We start from the raw sequence: 23,212 nt of genomic DNA on the forward strand, positions 1-23,212 counted from the left end.
CTCTGGGGAGTACAGAAAGTAAAGGTTGCTTTAAAAAATTTTAAAGACAGTTTAGGGGTGCCTGAGTGGCTCAGTCGGTTAAGCGTCTGGCATCCACTCAGGTCATGATCTCAAGGTTCGTGGGTTTGAGTCCTGCATCCGGCTCTGTGCCTGGAGCCTGCTTCAGATTCTGTGTCTCTGTCTCTTCCCCTCCTCCGCCCACCCCCCGCTTGCGCTCTCTCTCTCTCAAAAATAAACATTAAAAAAATTTAGGGGCACCTGGGTGGCTCGGTCGGTTGAGCGTCTGACTTCGGCTCAGGTCATGATCTCACGGTCCGTGAGTTCGAGCCCCGCGTCGGGCTCTGTGCTGACTGCTCAGAGCCTGGAGCCTGTTTCGGATTCTGTGTCTCCCTCTCTCTCTGCCCCTCCCCTGTTCATGCTCTGTCTCTCTCTGTCTCAAAAACAAATAAACGTTAAAAAAAAAATTTTAAAAATATTTAAAGACAGTGTATAAGGTAATGTCTCTTGGCCTTATGAGAAGAATTTTAAAATTACCCACAGTAAAGGAGAAACGTATGATTGGCATTACTGCTCTCATAAAGACAGATGAATTTTAAAAAGGTTAGGAAAGCTTTCAGTAATTTACCTATATTGATTTGGATCCCTGATTCTGAAATATACTCCTTTTTTGTATTACTATTCAACCATGTGAACGCTTCTGAAAATGCATGTCAATCACAACTGTCAACACAGCCTTCTAGATTTCCCATAGATCATTTTGAATGAAAAATATATATACATTTAATCCATATATTTCATACTAAAAATGGTATATTATAACGTCTCAGTATACTGCAGGGGAATAAATGCCAGGGAAATCATGGTCCCTAGAATTAATAAATTTAGTTAAAGCGTTTTCTGGACTAGGTTCCATAAAACTTGAGCCATCTTTCTATGGCTCAATACTGGTCTGGGCTTCCTCTCTGGTGTTCCACTCCTTCGTTCTTGAAGGGCTTAAGACAGGGTTCAGCACAATTCTCAAAACAAAACCAGCTAGTAAATGGGTTAGGCTTTGTGGGCCATATGATTTCCGTCACAACTACCCAATTCCACCCTTGTAGCAAAAAAGCAGTCTGTGCATAACAAATGAGCATGGCTGGGTCCCAGTAAAACTTTATTTGTGGACCTTGGAATTTCAGTTTTGTGTCAGTTTCACACCTCCGGCTTTCCATCAACAATTTAACAAGGTAACCCCACTCTTACAGGCTCTTGGACTGTGCAAAAAAGCAGGCAGCAGGCTGGTTTAGCCCACTGGCCGTAGTTGGCAACCCTTTCCGCAAATCTGGCCATGCCTAGTCCAACTCACCCTAACGTTTGCATCATGCTAAAGACTCAGTGACATAGTCATGATGGACACGCTGCCTCGCAAAGTCCAATGTTTCCTGGGAGAGGAGGAAGGATTTCTCTTTTGTCTTTTCTACCTAGTGCTCAGCCCTTCATAGTTTAGCTGCCACCCTCCCTTCCAGCTCCACCTTTTCCTCCTTGTACCCCAAATTCGCTTCCCTACACCACGTAATCTACTTTAGCCACATCTCACGACTCGCCTTTCCCGAGGTAAGTCAGCTGTAAATCTCCGTAGCTTTATTCCTGCTGTTGCCTCCAACTAAAATTGCCTCCCCCACGTCTCTACCTCACAGATTTTTGCATGTTCATCAGTTCAATGTCACTCTATCTTTCCCCAGGAAAGTGAAGGGAGGACAATGAGTGGCACGCGGCCAAAATGCACAGGGCTGAGGAAATGAAGGCGCAGACCCGGGGGGAGGGGCATCCTGGCTGTAGAAAAGGGGCTTTAGAGAGGCACGCACAGCATAAGGTGCTCCATCCACAAAGCGATGGTGACAGACATGAAGGGTGAGAAGGGACTGGAGGCAAAGAGCTTACTCCTCAGTGCTGCCGGAGCCCCCGCTAGCCAGAGGAACGTCTCAAGAAACAAGACGGTGATGCTGAAGCTCCGGGGCACGTGTTCGTGCAGCTCAGCCCCCCGGACTCATCCTCTCCTTGGCACCTGCCCAACAGTGTCACCACTGGAAGGTCATGAGACTGCTCAACAGAGCTGGCCTTGAACATCTTTTTTAATAAGATCCCAGTCCCTTTTCCTTCTATTTTCTTTTTAAGGAAGTGAAAGTAAGCTTTGAGTCGATGCAGAATTTGTTCCTAATCAGCCAGTCTCAAGAAGGTGAAAGGAATGGGAAGGATTCAGTTTTAGAAGGTGAGTGGAAGGGCACATTGCAAATAAATGAAGCTGTTGTGAAGATAAAGTGGCAACGTGATGTAATCACAGAAGAAGAGTGAGTCACAGCTCTGTTCCATCAGCGTGAGCTGTCTTTATCTGACCACTTGGATAATTAAAAAGCAAAACTCTATAATCCTGAAGTTTCGAGGGTTTCAGATTGTAACACCATACAATGTCAATTTTTTTATTTTTAACCTGTTTTACTACACTCCCTAAAAACAAAGACTGAACAGAGCCTAGACTTTCTAACAGTCTTCCAATCCTGCTCTCTTTATCGCAATTTGACACTTATTTTCTTCACACAATACCTGCTGAGCTGTATCAGCTTCTAGTTTCTTGCATTTTCTGTTATGAATCCTTGAGGATTATTCTAAGATACTGAGGCAACTGCAGAAAGTTTTGCATATGTTTTCTGCATTCCTAGCGTTATAGTTTATGCTCACCAAAATTTTCAGCCAAGAGTTTCTGATGTAACTCTAACACTTTGGCCATTCATAATCATTAGTGTCACATCTGAGAAACAATTCCGTTGGTGTTATTTATTAAAAACGATCACAACGTGCCATTATGGTCCTAATTACAATATTTATTAAGATGGCCTTATTTATCCACAAGAAGGAAAGCCAGGCAGCTGCTAGAATTTCTACACCAGGCATGTGAGAAACATGAAGCTCTACTATGGTAGAATGATATCCTTGAAGAGAAATACATTTTTAGAGTAGTTTGTTGATAATAGGAATAAAACCCTACTAATGTGTTGATTGCAGTTTCATGTATGTGCAGCAGCTTGAATGAGATGAGACAAGAAGGAATTAGAAGCTTCTGCTCCTGGTAAGATGGCCGAATGGCATGGGTTGCCGGCCATGCATTCACCCTCTCCATGTTCCCCCTGGGGCAACTCGCTGTGTCAACGCCCCATCCCAGTTTTAGCTCTATTTTATTTGTTTTTGTCTTTATTTTTTAAAACTCAGAACTTTCCTTCTTCTCCTTGAGTTTAGCAATGAATTTAAAAGTATATTTACTTTGGGGCGCCTGGGTGGCTCAGTCAGTTGAGTGTCCGACTTCAGCCCAGGTCACGATCTCACGGTTTGTGGGTCCAAGCCCCATATCGGGCTCTGTGCTGTCAGATCAGAGCCTAAAGCCTGCTTCGGATTCTGTGTCTCCCTCTCTCTCTCTGCCCCTCCCCTGCTCATGCTCTGTCCTTCTCTGTCTCTCAAAAATATATAAATGTTGAAAAAAAATTGTTTTTAATTAAAAAATTAAAAAAATAAAACTATATTTACTTTAATTTGTCCATCACTTGATATTTTGTAGTGGAGGCCATTTTGAAAGTATCTAGTCTTGTTAAACTCATAGAAATGGAAATCTCATAAAATTTGTTTTTAAAACTGGATTTTGTATCAGGATTACTTGCAGATTTTACAGAAACCCTGGGATGAATTCCCCCCCCCCCTTTTTTTTCTGGGCTCTAGCTGCACATTAATTTTTAGTTTTTTAAAATCAGAGTAATGTATGTACCTTATTTTAAAAGTCAAATGGTGAATTTTCTAGACAGAGACAGATCAGTCCTGCTCTGCTTCCAGCACTGTTTTGCTCTCATTCCTGAAATCTTGTCCAAATAGTCAAAGCAATCTTGAGAAAGAAGAACAAAACTGAAGACATCACGCTTCCTAATTTCAAACTGTATTAGAAAGCTATGGTAATCAAAACAGTATGACATTGTCATTAAAACAGACACATAGATCAATAGAACAGAATAGAGAATCTAGAAATTAAGCCACACATATATAGCCAATTAATTTATAACAAAGAGGCCAAGAATACACAATGGGGAAACAACAGTCTCTTCAATAATTTGCATTGAGAAAACTGGACAATCACATGCAAAAGAATGAAACCAGACCACTATCTTATACCATATATGAAAACTAAATCAAAATGGATTAAACACTTAAATGTAAGACCTGGAACCATAAAAATCCTAGAAGAAAATATAGGCAGCAAGCTCCTTGACATTAGTCTTGGTGATATTTTTCGGACCCGACACCAAAAGCGAAGGCAACAAGAGCAAAAAAACAAAACAAGACAAAAACAAGTGGAACTACATCAAACTAAAAATCTTCACAGCAAAAAAAAAAAAAAAAACCAAAAAACAAAAAACAACAAACCATCAACAAAATGAAAAGGCAAACTACCAAACAGGAGAAAATACTTGCAAATAATGTATCTGATCAGGGATTAAGATCCAAAATATGTAAAGAACTCACACAACTCCGTTTCAAAAAAACAACCTCATTTACAAATAGACAGCAAATCTGAATAGACACTTTTCCAAAGAAGACACACAGATGGTCAACAGGTCCATGAAAAGGTACTCAGTGCTACTAATTCTCAGGAAGATGCAGTTCAAGAACACAAGGAGATATCACTTCACAGCTGTTAGAATGATTATTATCAAAAACACAAGAGGGGCAGGGCACCTGGGTGGCTCAGTTTGTTAAGCGTCCGACTTCGGCTCAGGTCACGATCTCGAGGTTCCTGAGTTCCAGCCCCGCGTCAGGCTCTGTGCTGACAGCTCAGAGCCTGGAGCCTGCTTCAGATTCTGTCTCCCTCTCTCTGTTCCTCCCCCACTCACGCTCTGTCTCTCTCTCTCAAAAATAAATAAAGCTTAAAAAAAATTTTAAAAATAACATAAGAGGGGCACTTGGGTGGCTCAGTTGGTCGATTTCAGCTCAGATCATGAGCTCTGTGCCGACAGGACAGAGCCTGCTTTGGATCCTCTGTCTCCCTCTCTTTCCCTGCCCCTCTCCCCCCTCAAAATACACAAATTAACATTAAAAAGAGAAACACAATAAGTAACAAGTGTTGGGGAGGATGTGGAGCAGAGGGAAGCCTCATGCACTCTTGGTGGGTGAGTAACTGCAACTACGATGGAAAACAATATGGAGATTTTTTCAAAACATTACAAATAGAACGATCCAGCTATTCTGTCTTGAGGTATTACCCGAAGGAAACAAAACTATATGAGCCCCAGTGTCCAGTGCAGCATTGTTTACAATAGCCAACACATGGGCACAACCTATAGATAAATGGATAATTAAAATGTGGTATTCAGGGGCGCCTGGGTGGCTCAGTTGGTTGAGCGTCCGACTTCAGCTTAGGTCATGATTTCGCATTTTTGATTTCGAGCCCCAGAGCCTGCTTCAGATTCTGTCTGTCTGTCTGTCTCTCTCTCTCTCTCTCTCTCTCTGCCCCTCCCCCACTCACGCTCTGTCTCTCCTTCGGGAATAAATAAATGTTTAAAAAATTATGAAAAAAAAAATTAAATTAAATTAAATGCAGTATACAGTGGAATAATAGACATTAAAAGAAAGGAAATCTTACCAGTTGCAACAACACGAACAGACCTTAAAGACATTTTGCTAAGTAAAATAAGTCATAAAAAAAAAAAATACCTTATGTTCTCACATGTGGAATGTTAAAAAAAAAACAAAGGGGGGGGGCGCCTGGGTGGCTCAGTCGGTTGAGTGTCCGACTTCAGCCAGGTCACGATCTCGCGGTCCATGAGTTCGAGCCCCGCGTCGGGCTCTGTGCTGACGGCTCAGAGCCTGGAGCCTATTTCAGATTCTGTGTCTCCCCCTCTCTCTGACCCTCCCCCGTTCATGCTCTGTCTCTCTCTGTCTCAAAAATAAATAAACGTTAAAAAAAAAAAATTAAAAAAAAAAAAAAAACAAAGGGAACTCGTAGATACAGAGACAGATTGGTGGTTGCCAGAGTGAGGGGCAGGGGGTGGGCAAAATGGGTGAAGAGAGTCAAAAGGTATAAACTTCCAGTTATAAAATAAATACGTCCTGGGGATATAGTATACAGTATGGTGACTATAGTTAATAATGCTATGTTGCATATTTGAAAGCTGCTGAGAGTAAATCTTAAAAGTTCTCATCACAAGAAAAAAGAATCTATGCTGATAGATGCTAAATAGACTTACTGTAGTGATCATTTTGCAATATATACATATATTAAATAATTACATGGTATACCAAAAATTACTATATAATACGTATTAATATTATATAATATATAACAATATATAATATTATACCTCAGTTATATCTCAATATTTTTTTTCTTTAACTTTTAAAAAGACCATGAAAGGAAGAGACAATCTGGATGGGATTCACTATTCAGGAGAATAATTAATTCTCTCCTTCTCTCCCTTTTGTCATTTCAAAGTCTTCCTCAATATCTCATAACATTCCAACATGCCTCAGCAAACTTCCCATTTAGTAAAAGTACATGTGATCCTTATTCGTGCTGTGTTCTATTATGTTGGACACCAAAGCTGTGATTTTTCTCAACCTCCAAATCTCACGCTATTTTTAGGAAATAGTTCTCTCAGTTTTTGCTTGAATGCCTCTCTTCCTGGAATTGAATTATAAGGCCATAAAGTTTGAACCAATCTAGTTTAAGTCCACTGTATTATAGCCCAAACCACCCATCCCCAGTATATAAACATCAGCTCACGTACATCTTTCTTTAATTCTATTGCCCTGCCAATTTGGCTCTCGTCAGCAGTTCCTGCTTTGGATTCTGGGTCTCCCTCGCTCTCTGTCCCTCCCACACTCACGCTCTTTCTCTCTCGCTCTCAAAAATGAATAAACATTCAAAAATAATAAAGTAAATAAAATTAAGTTGAATCTCTTGACCAACAACTGTTTCAGATGTTGCGCGCTGACAGAAAAAAGCATTTCCACCGATTTTTAGAAAACGCTTTTTAAAATTGAGTTATTTTTGAGAGACAGAGCACAAACAGGGGAGGGGCAGAGAGAGAGGGCCCCACAGAATCAAAAGCAGGCCCCAGGCTCTGAGCTGTCAGCACAGAGCCCAACATGGGGGGCTCCAATTCACAAACCGTGAGATCATGACTTGAGCCGAAGTCAGATGCTTCACCTACTGAGCCACCCAAGTGCTCTGCATTTTCACGAATTTTTAATCCCTTCTTCAACACTATACTTTGATTCCACTTGTTCCCCAAATGCCAGAGGGGTATTTAGTAGCATCCAGGTAAAAGAAGCAACGTCTTCAAAAGATATTCATGGCAAGAGCTGTAATGATCATCCATCTCAAGTTAAGAATTTCGTTACCTATTTATAATTAATGTTGTCCTTTTTAAGAACAGCCTTGACACTTCAAGGAGTAAAAACGTTGTCACTTCTTTCTTTAACACATTCAACAATTCTTTTAAGCCAGGGAGTTCTTCAATAACACTGTTCCTTAATTTGCATAATTCTGTTGCTAACAAGACTTAAAAAATGGAACACAAAATAAGTAGGCTGCCTTTAGTCAATTACTTTAAAAGTCAGTCTAATTTTTGAGGTCTTTTCTTCACGGCTACACTATGATTTGATTACTTCAAATAAACAGGACTCTTTCAATCGCATTTGTTAAAGAGCCATGGTTTTGAAAGTGACAGAAATGAAAAATACTGACTGCCACCTGTTTTGCATGTCTTACTGAAATTTAAAGTTAACTAGTTTCTTATGCTAGTCGCTCCATAAAACTTGCTACCTCGCTCAATTCATGAGGCTATAATAACATTAATTTTAAAACTAAAGACGACACAAGAAAAAATTCACTTGTAAACAAAAATGCAACTATGCAAGTAAAATATTAGCTAAGAAAATCCATCCATATGTTTTAAAAACCATGTTCAACTATTAGAGTATATCCCAGGAATTCAAGAAGGGTTCAACGTGAGCAAATTTATCAATACACTTTACCACAATAATGGATTACAGGAGAAAGTGATATAATTACTTTGATTGTGATAGAAAAACATACTTTGGAAAGCATAAGCATAAATTTATTATTTCAAAATGTTTTAGCAGACAAGGAGCCTCCTTAAGTGGGTAGCAGTTATACACCAAACATGTGTGATAAATACTCAATAGCGAAACTTTAATGATTAACTTTTAAGATTGGCTATGAGATAGGGTCGCCTGGGTGGCTCAGTCAGTTGAGCGTCTGACTTGGGCTCAGGTCATGATCTCACAGATCTTGAGTTTGAGCCCCGTGTCGGGCTCTGTGCTGACAGCTTGGACCCTGGAGCCTGCTTCGGATTCTGTGTCTCCCTCTTTCTCTGCCCCTAACCCACTCGCATTCTGTCTCTGTCTCTCCCAAAAATAAACAAACATTTAAAAATAAATTTAAAAAAAGGAGATTGGCTATGACATAACAATATACATTTTAGAAAAAAATATTTCATTTTAAAATATCCACCTGAACATTTAGTTGAAAGTTTGTTATATTTATATATTAACTTGGGGTGAAATGGCAACTTTATACTATTAAGTCATCCCAACCAAGAGCATGAAAATCTGTCCATTTATTCACATTTGTTCCGTGACTTTGAATAAAGTTCACCTTTTTTTCTTCTAGATTTTTTTTTCTTTTTTAAATTTTATTTTTTATTTTTTAAAATTTACATCCAAATTAGCATATAGTGCAACAATGATTTCAGGAGTAGATTCCTTAGTGCCCCTTACCCATTTAGCCCATACCCCTTCCCACAACCCCTCCAATAACCCTCAGTTTGTTCTCCATATTTATGAGTCTCTTTTGTTTTGTCACCTCCATTTTTTTTAATTAAAAAAAAAATTTTTAATGTTTATTTATTTTTGAGACAGAGAGAGAGCATGAACGGGGGAGGGTCAGAGACAGAGGGAGACATAGAATCCAAAGCAGGCTCCAGGCTCTGAGCCGTCAGCACAGAGCAGGATGCGGGGCTCGAACTCACCGACCGTGAGATCATGACCTGAGCGGAAGTCGGAGGCTCAACCGACTGAGCCACCCAGGCGCCCCTCCCCCTCCCTGTTTTTATATTATTTTTGTTTCCCTTTCCTTATGTTCATCTGTTTTGTCTCTTAAAGTCCTCATATGAGTGAAGTCATATGATTTTTGTGTTTCTCTGGCTACTTTCACTTAGCATAATACCCTCCAGCTCCATCCACATAGTTGCAAATGGCAAGATTTCATTCTTTTTGATTGCTGAGTAATATTCCATTGTACATATACACCACATCTTCTTTATCTATTAATCCATGGATGGACATTTGGGCTCTTTCCATACTTTGGCTATTGTCGATAGTGCTGCTATACACATGGGGGTGCATGTGTCCCTTCGAAGGAGCACACCTGTATCCCGTGGATAAATGCCTAGTAGTGCAATTGCTGGGTCGTAGGGTAGTTCTATTTTTACTTTTTTGAGGAACCTCCATACTGTTTTCCAGAGTGGTTGCACCAGCTTGCATTCCCAGAGTAAAGTTTACTTTTTACTTCACAGAGGTATTGTGAATTTTTGTTGTTTCCTAGATATTTTATGAATTTCATTGATACTATGAATTTTTTTTAATTATATTTTCTGATTGATCATTGTTGTAAAGTTTTTATAAGTTAATCTTATATCCAGAAACTCTAATAGTACATTATTTATTTCATTAGTTTTATTTGTAGAGGATAATGTATGTAAATTATAACAATTTTATTCCTTCTTTTCAAGTTCATAGATCCATTTTTTTTTTATTATCTATTAGGGTTGACCAGGACTGTTAGTAGAGCTTTTTGTTTTGGGGAGACAATCTAGCAATATCTTTTTTTTCCAAATAACAGGTTTTTTTTTTAATTTTTTTTTAACGTTTATTTATTTTTGAGACAGAGAGAGACAGAGCCTGAACGGGGGAGGGTCAGAGAGAGAGGGAGACACAGAATCTGAAACAGGCTCCAGGCTCTGAGCCGTCAGCACAGAGCCCGACGCGGGGCTTGAACTCACGGACAGTGAGATCGTGACCTGAGCTGAAGTCGGACGCTTAACCCACTGAGCCACCCAGGTGCCCCCCAAATAACAGTTTTAATGAGATATGATTCACATACCATACAATTCACTCATTTAAAGTATCTAATTCAGGGCGCGTGGGTGGCTAAGTGGGTTAAGTGTCCAACTCTTGATTTCGGCTCAAGTCATTATCTCATAGTCATGGGGTCAAGCCCCGCAGCAGACCGTGCTTACAGTCCAGAGCCTACTTGGGATTCTCTCTCTCCCCCTCTCTCTGTCGCTCCCCTACTCACATGTACACTCTCTCTCTCTCAAAATAAATAAACATTAAAAAAATAAGCTGTCTAATTCAATGAATTATAATGTTTTCACGGAGTTATGCAAACATCACCACAATTGAAATGATAAATTTGACTAACTCAAAATTAAGGACTTCAGTTTGTCCACCACGGACAAAGTTAAAAAGCCACTAAAGAATTGAAAGGAGATATTTTCAACACAGAAAAGGAGGAATTCCTGTAAGTCAACGAAAAACAGGAAACTCAACAGAAAAAAAAAATGGACAAAAATATAATAGGTAAATCACACAAAATGAAACACAGAAAGGCTGGGAAACATCAGAAGAGATGTTCAAACTCATTTGTGATTACACAAAGGCAAATTTTTAAAAAATGAGACACAATCCTATCCCCACCGGATTGTTGAAAATTACAAAGCTAAATATGAACGTTAACAAGGATGTAGGATACAGGAGCTCTTTTGAACTGATGCTGGGAATGTATATTGGTGTAATCATTCTGGAGATACATCTGGCAATCTGCTGTGAAAATAAGTGTACATACTGCTAGGTCTAAGCACATATTCTCAGATAAATTCTCACACAAGTTCTTGAGGGGACATGTACAAAGCTGTTAATCACAAGGTCATGTATAGAAGAGGGAGTCGGTAACAATCTAAATATCCATCACTAGGAAGAATGCATAAAGCACTGTTGTAAAATTCTATGCAACGATTAGAAGCAATAAGCTACATAAATGTATAGCAACATGGATAGTCTTCTAAAACATAGTTTGGGGTTTAAAAAAAAGCAAGATGCAGAATAAGAACCATGGCATAACACCATTTTCATAAATTTGAATACCTGCATACAGAAGAAAAATACACGTAGTACAAAAACAAACATAATAAAAGGATCCACCTCAAACATATTAGAATGGTCACCTATGAATAAAGGGGAGTAGCCAGAAGAACAGGAATGGGGAAAATGAATAAACAGGAAAAATAAAAAAATAAAATAGTGATTTAATGCCCAAATCACTAATGGGAGCGTGCAATGATACAAGGAGTTTATTAACCCTCTGCTCCTGAGGTTCAGAGACAAGGAACATAACATTGTCCAAGGTCATACAGCCTGGAAGAGACAAACAAGATCTTGACCTCAGATCTTGTGACTCCAAGTCCAATCCTCTACCAGCTATTAATTAACTCCCATAATTGCCTGGACATGTATCTCATTTGATACAATCATCTTGTGAGTTAGACAAGACAGATCTCATTACCCATTTTACAAAGTAGGAAGCTGAGGCTGTGAGGTAACTTAATACGTGACTTCACAGTCAAAAAGGTGGCAATTGATAGATCCTGAACTTATAATATGAGACCTCTGCCCAGGGAGCACTCCTACCACACCTAACTCACTCCTATTAAATTCTAATTCTCTCATAGCATGCTTGTCTCCTCCAAGCGCTCTTGTCAAATAAATGTGGTCTTAGCTCAATACATTTTAAAAAGTATAGTTGGTAGCAAGGATAGGTAAAATATAAAAAATATATTTTATTTTGTTTTGTTCTGGAATCAGAATCACTATAATGCAGAGAGAGAAGACAGGAGGCCTCTTCACATTGTTTATAGACTCATCACTCAAAGTTAGGGACATCAAGACCCCCTCTTTTTTAATGTAAATAGTTTAAGGCAATGAAATGATAAGCAATGCAAATCCACTAAAGAAACACAAAGAAAGGCAAGGCAATGCTTGTAATCCTATAGGAAGAAAAATTTACCTCTGCTCTTTGGGGACAACTATTTGAACTTTTTTTTTCTTCCCAAGGGCAGCACTTGGGATTTTTTTCAGAATAAAAGAAAAATCTGGGATTATAGAAGAGCTTTTGGAAATTAAAATTATAATAATCAAAATTTAAATTTCTGAAATTGTTAAAAAATAAAGTCAAGGAAATCTTTCCAAATATATAATAAAGCAATGAAAGGTTGAAGAATCAGAGATGATGAGAATAATTTTAGTAGATTAATCCAAGAAGATAAATACCTATCTAATAATAATACCAAAGAGACAGCTTGGAAATAAATGTGTGTGTGTGTGTGTGTGCGCGCGCGCGTGTGTGTTTAATAATAAAAGGTTACTCAGAACTGAAATACACAGGTTTCTAAACTATAAGGGCAAAACTATTATACAAATTTCTAATAGGAAAAACAAATCACATGACCATCAGCCTTCTTAACAGCAATACTAGAATGTAATGGAGATGTGCCTTCAAAATTGTAACTCCAAAATAGTTTCCACCTAAAATTCTATACCCAGCCAATATATCCTACTTCAATTATTATAAGACCCAGGTTTTTCTCACATATAAAAATCTTTACATTTGGAATGCATCTTGTGATTACTATCAGTCAAGTAGCATTAAGACCTGATTATATTCCATTAATACTTTCTGGTAAAACTAAGAGCCAACATCAAAGAATCAAGAGTGAGAGCATTAAAGACATTTTCAGATCTGCCAAGATTCAGCTTAACCTCCAATATACTCTTTCTAGAGCTGCCATAACAAATCACCACAAACTAGTAACTTAAAATAACAACAATGTATTCTCTCATGGTTCTAGAGTCTAGAAGCCCAAAAATTAAGGTGTTAGCAAGATTAGTTCCTTCTTGGGGGCTAGGGAAAGAATATATTCAATGCTTCACTCCTAGCTGATGGTGTTTGCTAACAATCCTTGGTGCTCTTGACTTGTGGTAGCACCACTCCAATCTTTGCCTCCATTGTATGTGGCATTCTTCTTCTGTGTCTGTTTGTGCCTCTTCTCTTCTTATAAGAAGAGGGACACTAATCATATTGGATTAGGTCCACACTAATGACTTGATTGTAAGTTGGCTATATCTGAAAAGACCCTATTTTCTTTTTTTTGTTTGTTTTTGTCTTTACGTTTATTTTTGAGAGAGAGAGCGCATGTGGGGTAGGGGCAAAGAGAAGGGAACAGAGGATCCAAAGTGGCCTCCACACTGAGCACATGGAGCCTGATGCAGGGCTCAAAGTCTCCAACCATGAGATCATGGCCTGAGCTGAAGTTCAACACTCAACCAACTGAGCCACCTAGATGCCCTATTTTCAAATCAGATCACATTTAAAGGTACAGAAATTACAACTTCAACATATCTTTTGGGGGAACACAAGTCAATCCATAACACTTTCTAAAGACATTATGGAAGATATGCTCCAGCAAAACAAATGAATGAACCAAAAACAAGGAAGACCAAAAAATGCAGGAAACCAGGGACCCTTAGTGATATAAACTCCCAGGATGACAACTAAAGGATATGCCCAGGATGATAACTAGGAGAACAACAGAGCAACCCATCTAATTTAGAGAAGCAAAAGGATGGAAAGCTCTGGGAGGAAGAAAGGAAAACATATAGACACTTAATATATTTAAGCATGTGGGGGAAAAATCTTTTGAGAGATATTAATACTAAGGATATTAATATTAAGGATAATTAATAATTGCATACAATATGCAAATTTTTAAATGCATAAATTAATTCTAGGAAACATAAAATGTTACAAAAAAGGAGGGAAACAATCGTTTAGAAATTCTTGGTTTTGCAGTGAACAATATTTACATGATCATAGTAATGTAAGTACTGAATATTGATTTCATCAAGAAATTCTTTGGAAGGATGGAGAGTGGAAAGTGAGTGACATTTAAGAGGGTAAAATCCCCATCCATAACAGGAAATCAATAATGTCAAAATGCCAATAAATCAAGAAATATCATTATAAGCATAACCTTAAGAAGTACATAGACCAATACAAACCAAAATAGCTAAAATGTTTGCCTCTAGGGAATGAAACTGGGGTGGCAGGTGTCACTGGTGCAAAAAATTACTATTTGAGGTTATAAAATTCTTCATGCTCTTTCATTTTTTCAACTTTTATTTAAAACATTTTTAGGGTGCCTAAAGGTTTGATTTCAGCTCGGGTCATGATCCCAGGGTTGTGGGATTGAGCCCCGCATCAGTCTCTGCACTGAATGTGGAGCCTGCCTAAGATTCTTTCTCTAGCTCTGCCCCTCTCCCCTGCTCATGCACTCTCTCCCTCTGTCTCTAAAATTAAAAAAGAGGGGTGCCTGGGTGGCACAGTCGGTTAAGCGTCCGACTTCAGCCAGGTCACGATCTCGCGGTCCGTAAGTTTGAGCCCCGCGTCAGGCTCTGGGCTGATGGCTCGGAGCCTGGAGCCTGTTTCCGATTCTGTGTCTCCCTCTCTCTCTGCCCCTCCCCCGTTCATGCTCTGTCTCTCTCTGTCCCAAAAATAAAAAACGTTGAAAAAAAATTTTTAATTAAAAAAGAAATTTTTTAATGTTTTTAAAGCATTTTTAAAGACTTAAGAAGGGAAAATGTGTGCTGTGTGTGGAAACTTGCCCAGCTCCATTAGAGAATTCTTTTGTCCTCCATTGAGCCCCAATAAGACTTTGTACATGGCATCATGAAAGCCCTTCTCATGTTTGATTGCCATTAACAGCCATTTTATTATCCCTGTGGCCCTCTGCTGGCTTTCCTACTTGTCTCCTCTTGCCCACCACCATTTTTGAGTTATTCCAGACACAATGGAAACAATCCATTTGCAGTTCTGCCTCCTCCACACTTAACTGTGAGATTCATGAGTTTCCTGTTCATTTGCATCTCTCTCAGTGCTCAGCTCAAAACACGGAACATAGTAGGTACTCAATGAATGTTTAGTGAAGAAATATATCAGGCAAAATATTGAATGAATAAACGAATCTGTTTCTGAGAATCTCAATAGAGCCTACAAATGCATTTTTCCATTCATTAAATATTAATACAGAAGAGACAGCAAAATTTCCTGTAAGAACTGCTATCTGTTCTTTAGAAAATGTTTTCGTTATCCTATTACAATATAAAAGGACAAGGCTGTTTAATATAAGTTGCTTGGGAATCCCACATACCTACTAGTGTCAAAAGAGTGAGATATCCCACAGATGCAGGTTCCCAAATGCATTATGGCTGAAAATACAACACTGCTCTATGTAACTGTAATTGTTACAAGACCCCGTTCAGGCAGTGAGACCACTTTACCAGAGAAGTATCTCCTGAGTGTCCTCTTTAAAACTGTTACTCTAGGGGTGCCTGGGTGGCTCAGTCAGTTAAGCATCCAACTCTTTTTTTTTTTAACTTTTTAATGTTTATTTCTGAGAGAGAGAGAGAGACAGACAGAGAGCACAAGCAGGGGAGGGACAGAGAGAGAAGGAGACATAGAATCCAAAGCAGGCTCCAGGCACCAAGCTTTCAGCACAGAGCTCTACCTGGGGCTGGGGCTCCAACTCACGAACTGCAAGATCATGACCTGAGCCGACGTCAGATACTTAACCAACTTAACCACTCAGGCACCCTAAGCATCCAACTCTTGATTTTGGCTCAAGTCATGATCTCACAGTTCGTGAGATTAAGTCCCATGTTGGACTCCTTGCTGACGGCATGGAGGCTGCTTGAGATTCTCTCTCCTTCTCTCTCTGCCTCTCCCCTTGTGCTTTCTCTCTTTCTTAAAAATAAATAAATGAATAGGGGTACCTAGGTGGCTCAGTTCATTAAGCATCCAACTCTTAGTTTTGGCTCAGATCATGATCTTGCAGTTTTGTGGGTTCAAGCCTTGTGTTGGGCTCTGTGCTGACAGCACAGAGCCTGCTTGGGATTCTCTCCCCCCCCCCCACCCTTCCCCCACTCACACTGTCTCTGTCTCTCTCAAAATAAATAAATAAATATAAAATAAAATAAAATAAAATAAAATAAAATAAAATAAAATAAAATAAAATAAAATAAAATAAAATAAAACAGCTACTCTTTCCCCTTCATTGCACCACCAGAATTCCCTGTCACCCTCCTCCTCTACTTTTCCCTATAATACTTACCTGCAGCCAGGGAAGCTCACCTAAGTGTTGGTGTCCAGAGCCTATATTGGAGCACCATGGTCAACACAAGAACTTTCTGGAGTGTTGGACATAATCTATATCTTGATGTCACATATCTACACTTATACACACACACACACACACACACACACACACACACACACACACACACATATATATATATCTTGACTAGACCTACACTCATCAAAAACCTTGAACTGTACACATAAAATGTGTGCATTCTACTAAATACAAATTACACTGTGTTAGGTCTCTTGACGTAAAAAAAACTATAAAAATAAAATTTGTGCAATTTTCTGTATTATATACTGCAATAAAGCATGTTTTTAAATCTCAAGTCTCCAGCTATAGGTAGTTACTATAGACTGAATGTTTATGTTCCCCCCCCCCCCAACAAATTCATATGTTGAAAATCTAAACCCAGTGTGGCTGTATTTGGAGATGGGCCTGTAAGGAAGTAATTACGGTTAAATGAGCTTATAAGGAGGGGGCTGGGGCTTGGATCTGATAAGATTAGTGTCCTTGTAAGAAGAGAAACCAGAGGGGCATCTGGGTGGCTCAGTTGGTTAAGCGTCTGACTCTTGACTTTGGCTCAGGTCATGATTTCGCGGTTCGTGAGTTTGAGCCCCATATTGGGCTCTGGGCTGACATCCAGGAGCCTGCTTGGTATTCTTTGTCCCCTCTCTCTGCCCCTTCCCCACTCATTCTCATTCTCTCTCTCTCTCTCTCTCTCTCTCTCTCTCCTTTCTCTCTCTCTTTCAAAAATAAAATTAAAAAAAGAAGAGAAATCAAAGAGCTTATGCTTTCTCCTCACAAAGGGGAGCACACCATCTGATGACAGTAGTCTGCAAGTCAAGAGAAGAGGTGCTCAGAATGTAACCTACCTTGCCAACACCTTGACCTTGGACTTGCCAGCCTTTAGGACGGTGAAAAATGAATTCCTGCTCTTTAAGCCCCTCAATCTGTCGTAGGTTGGTAAAGCAGCCCAAGCAGAGTAACTAAGAAAATCCCCCTCGACTGTATCCTAAAATCTATCACTCTGTTGGAGCTGAAGCCACTCTTCCCACAGGCTACTCCCTACTAATCACTGAACACGGTAGGAATATTAAGGAAAGTCCATTTCTGGGAGAGGGAAGACTCCTCTGATAGGCCACTAGACTCCCCCTCAGCCTTACCAAAACTTTCTTAGAACGGCACCTCGGTCTAAGATTTTTCCTTCCCTCCCTCTTCCCAGCTCCTCCAGCTCCTTCCCTATTTTCTCTTACAGACATTTTCCCTAATAAATCCTTGCACGTATAATAGCATCATGGCATCTGCTTCTCAGGGGACCCAAACTAACAGAACTCCTTAAGAGAAGGAAATGAGATCATGTCAACAAGTTACGTGGCAGGAAAAAAAAAATCAGCTGTCAGTTAACAAGAAAGGTTAGAATATTCGAGAAAATGTACACGTTGGCCACACATACAACAAATCTTGCCTGTCTATTCATTTAAAAGGATGTGAGGTGTGAGATCAAAGGGAATTGAGCTTTTTTTGAAACCACTGTTTCTCTGAAACTTTAGTTTATGGAAAACTGCTACCTAATCTCAAAATACTTCGAGTTTTATCTTCTCCCAACAATGTTACCCCGATCTGAAACAAGCCCAAACACATTGACGGTCTTAGTTATTGTCCATTATCAAGGACATGCTAATAAGGTTGTGGAAAAAATCGGGTCCCAGAGATCAGGCAGCAGGACATTCAGGTACCAAGGACCTTGAGGGACTGGCTGTATCTGGAGAGCTCTGGAAATGTCTCACCTGATTTCATTACTTAAAGTAATTCAGTCCATCAGGCTACTTCAGGCAGGAACAGAGTGTGTAACAACAGCACTTAATCTCATCTTGCCGTGCCAATGACTCCTTCCTGCAGCTTTAGTTCAAAGGGTGAGCCATTCTGTCATTACCCATTTACAACAGTGTCTTTGCGATTACTGCAGCGTGGTTTGGGAATGGTCAACACATCATAAACTTTCTTCTTGGAACCCTGGACATTCTGTCTGAAGAGTCATGTTATATAAAACACTTTGTGCTTCTTAAGCACTCGGACAGAAAACGTGAAGTATGCGGGATCCTCTTAACCAAATGGTCATGTCTTCCAGCCTAGAACGACAGTTTATTTCTTAGTTGCTGTTTTCCTAAAAACAAAAGAAAGGGACTCAGGGAATCCGTAGGTTTTGTTTCTCTAGGGAAACAAAGACAACCTGTTTTGGTTCACTCTCTAATACACTCTCTAATGTTTATTGTCCGACTCTATCACAAGAAAGTCTGATTATAGTTCCCAGGTCCGTTCCCTCACTCCAATTCACGTATTTGCCTTTAGCCTCAAACCCCCAATGCCTCCTCTTTATCTTCACTCACAGCTGAAGACATTGCTTCCGGCTCCCTTGAGAAAACTGAAGCCATCAGCAGAGAACACGCACATCCTCCTATCCTCACAGATTCATACATCTCCCAGCATCGTGCACATATATTCTGCCTTCCTGTTAATACATGGACTGTCCAGGCTCCCAGTGAAAGCCACGCCCCCTGCCCTCACCTTCTCAAGGCTGGAGGAGTTCTTTGTTCCTTCTTCCCTCATCAGCTTTCCACTGTTGGATTACTGTCTTTGGCACACGGACGTGCTATTACCTTGCCAACTTAAAAAACAACAACTAAAATAACAACATCCATGAAAACCATACAAAACTTTTCTACTCTCCCACCCCAGAAACTGCCCCATTATTTCTGTTTCCCATCACAGAAACATGATGCCTCGGAAATACTATCTCTATTCATTGCCTGTAATTTCTCTCCTTCCATTCTCTTTCCTCTGAGACTTCCTCCCAGTCGCCACCAAACTGCTCTCGTCAAGGTCAACAATGGCCACGGCATTGCTGAACCTAAGATTAATTCTCAGTCAGCATCTTCTTTGGCCAATAAGCAGTATTTGACCAGGCTGAACAATCTCTCCTCCTCATCATGTGTTCTTCACTTGAGTTCCTGGCTTCTGTCCCACCTCCCTGGTGGCTTCTCAGTCTCCGTTGCTGGGTCCTCTTCTTCCCACTGTCAGAGCACCACAGGACTCAGCTTGCACCTGTTCTCTTCTCCATCAACATCCACTCTCTTGGTGACTTCATGCAGCCTCACAGCTTCCAGGAACCTCTATGTCCTGGTGGTTTCTCAAATTGACCTCTCTACCCTGGACCTCTGTCTTCAACTCTACAGTCGTGCCCACTCATCTGTTCCGCATAGCCACTTGGATGTCGAAAAGAAATCTGAGACCAGACATCTCAAAAAAACCCAAACTCCTGGCCTTCCCCACTTCAGAAAATGGTGATGCTATCCTTCCCGCTGCTCAGGACAAAAATCTTAAGTCTCCTCTCTTTCTTACTCCCCTCTTCAACTGGCCGTGAATTTCAGCTGACTCCAAGTTCAAAATATATCCAGAAACTGACCACTTCTTGAAATTTCTACTGCTGCCGGTCCAAACCACCATCATCTCTCAGCAGTAGCCTCCTAACTGGTCCTCCCACTTCTACCTCTGTCCCTTTCCCATCAATTTTCAACATGATAGCAATTTACTTATTTATTTATTTATTTATTTATTTATTTATTTATAATGTTTATTTATTTTAGAGAAAGAGCACAAGTTGGGGAGGAGCAGAGAGAGCCGGAGACAGAATCCGAAACAGGTTGCAGGCTCTGAGCTGTCAGCACAGAGTCCGACACAGGGCTCGAACCCACGAACCACGAGATCATGACCTGAGCCAAAGTCAGACACTTAACCGACTGAGCCACCCAAGCGTCCCAGTAGCAAATTATTTCAAAACAGGAGCCAAATGACGTCACCTTTGTACTCAACACCCTCCAGTGGCTCCCACTTCTTTAAAAATCAAAGCCAATCCTCTAGATGATCTGGATACTTCTTTGATCTCATATCTTACTAATCCACTTCACTCTACCTCATCCAGCCACACTGATCTCTTCACTTTTCCTCAAATCAGCACAGCATGCTTCTACTCTATGGCCTTTGGTCGCTTTTTCTGACTGAATAGCTGTTTTCTCAGATGGTCTTCCAAGCTCCCTCCCTGCAGTATTTTCCTTTCTGTGCTTCAGTTTCCTCCCTGGCACACCGATAGGCTTGAGATAGCTGTAGGACCCAAAGCACATGTACAAGGTGAGACCGTTTTGGGATCAGAGAAATCACGCTCTGTGTTATTCTACAATTCTCTTTTCAATGTTAAAATTAGTCCTTGAAATGCTAATTCACACTTCACTTCATGTGATGTTTCTCATTTTTAATCTCATTTATTTTAACTGCTGCATTGTAGTCAACAGAGATTTGTAATACTTTATTTATAAGAATACTCAGATTATAATCTACTTTTCCATTATTGCACACAATTCCCCAAGAGCTCTTAGTGCACAGAGGCAAGCATTTTTTTTAGGATGAATATCTCAAAGTGGAATTTTTGAGTTAAGGCATATGTCTATTTCTAAAAGAGATACTAAGAAAATGCTCTCCAGGGCATCTGGGTGACTCAGTCAGTTAAGCGCCTAAAACTCAGGTCATGATCTCCCGGTTTGTGGGTTTGAGCCCTGCATCAGGCTCTGTGCTGACAACTCAGAGCCTGGAGCCTGCTTCAGATTCTGTCTCCCTCTCTCTCTGTCCTCCCCTGCTCATGCTCTGTCTCTCTCTGTCTCTCAAAAATGAATAAACGTTAAAAAAATTGTTTTTAAAAAGAAAGAAAATGCTCTCCATAAAAGTCATGCCTGCAATCCCTATGAAAATAACACCAGCATTTTTCACAGAGCTAGAACAAACAATCCTAAAATCTGTATGGAACCAGAAAACACCCCAAATAGCAAAAGCAATCTTGAAAAAGAAAACCAAAGCAGGAGGCATCACGATCCCAGACTTCAAGCTATACTACAAAGCTGTAATCATCAAGACAGTATGGTACTGGCACAAGAACAGACACTCAGATCAATGGAACAGAACAGAGAACCCAGAAATAGACCCACAAACGTATGGCCAACTAATCTTTGACAAAGCAGGAAAGAATATGCAATGGAACAAAGACAGTCTCTTCAGCAAGTGATGCTGGGAAAACTGGACAGCGACATGCAGAAGAATGACCCTGGACCACTTTCTTACACCAGACACAAAAATAAACTCAAAATGGATGAAAGACCTAAATGTAAGACAGGAAGCCATCAAAATCCTCGAGGAGAAAGCAGGCAAAAACCTCTTTGACCTTGGCCACAGCAAGTTCTTACTCAACACATCTCCAGAGGCAAGGGAAACAAAAGCAAAAATGAACTATTGGGACCTCATCAAAATGAAAAGCTTCTGTACAGCGAAGGAAACAATCAGCAAAACTAAAAGGCCACCAATGGAATGGGAGAAGATATTTGCAAACGACATCTCAGATAAAGGGTTAGTATCCAAAATCTATAAAGACCTTATCAAACTCAACACCCAAAAAACAAATAATCCAAGTGAAGAAATGGGCAAAAGACATGAATAGACACTTCTCCAAAGTAGACATCCAGATGACTGACAGACACATGGAAAAAATGCTCAACATCACTCCATCAGGGAAATACAGATCAAAACCACAATGAGATACCACCTGACACCTGTCAGAATGGCTAACATTAACAACTCAGGTAACAACAGATGTTGGCGAGGATGCAGAGAAAGAGGATCTCTATTGCACTGCTGGTGGGAATGCAAACTGGTGCAGCCACCCTGGAAAACAGTATGGAGGCTCCTCAAAAAACTAAGAATAGAACCACCCTACGACCCAGCAATTGCACTACTAGGTGTTTATCCAAGGGATACAGGTGTGCTGTTTTGAAGGGACACATGCACCCCAGTGTTTATAGCAGCACTATCAACAATAGCCAAAGTATGGCAAGAGCCCAAATGTCCATCCATGGATGAATGGATAAAGAAGGTGTGGTATATATGTACAATGGAGTATTACTTGACAATCAAAAAAATGAAATCTTGCCATTTACAACTACGTGGATGGAACTAGAGGGTATTACGCTAAGCGAAATTAGTCAGAGAAAGACAAATATCGTATGACTTCACTCATATGAGGAAATTAATATGCAAAACAGCTGAACATAAGGGAAGGGAAGTAAAAATAATATAAAAATAGGGACGGGGCAAAACATAAGAGACTCTTAAATATGGAGAACAAGCAGAGGGTTACTGGAAGGGTTGTGGGAGGGGGGGATGGGCTAAATGGGTAAGGGGCATTAAGGAATACTCCCGAAATCATTGTCGCACTATATGCTAACTAACTTGGATGTAAATGAAAATCAATTAATTAACATTTTAACATTTTTTTAAAAAAAAGAAAAACAAGAAAATCATGCCTGTCTATACACCTACACATTTCTCCACATCTCCTCCACTATTGGATCCTAGTAATCTTTCACCTTTGCCAGCCAAAAGAGTGAATCTTACCACTTCCTGATGATATGAACTTTCATCTGTTTCATACACCAAATTACTGTAGATGCTCAAGTATCATATCTTACCCTTTTGATGTTTTTGCGTGTATTAATGCCTTATAAGACAAATACTTCCCATTACTCTTTTCTGGAATTGTTGCTAGCTATTGTTCATTTTTTCATACATTCTTTAGGATCCAATTACCAAGTTCCGAAAAAAATCTTCTTGGTAATTTTTTGGAGGGATATATTACCTTTGTAGGTTAACTTAGAGAGACTGTCATGTTCAAAATGTTGAATCTCTTATCCAAGAACATGGTGTGCCTTTCCATTTATCCAAGTTTTCTTTTTGCATCCTTGAAAAGCATTTTCGAATTT

Source organism: Panthera tigris, chromosome D4, assembly GCF_018350195.1.
Source record: "Panthera tigris isolate Pti1 chromosome D4, P.tigris_Pti1_mat1.1, whole genome shotgun sequence".
In the NCBI taxonomy this organism is placed as follows: Eukaryota; Metazoa; Chordata; class Mammalia; order Carnivora; family Felidae; genus Panthera; species Panthera tigris.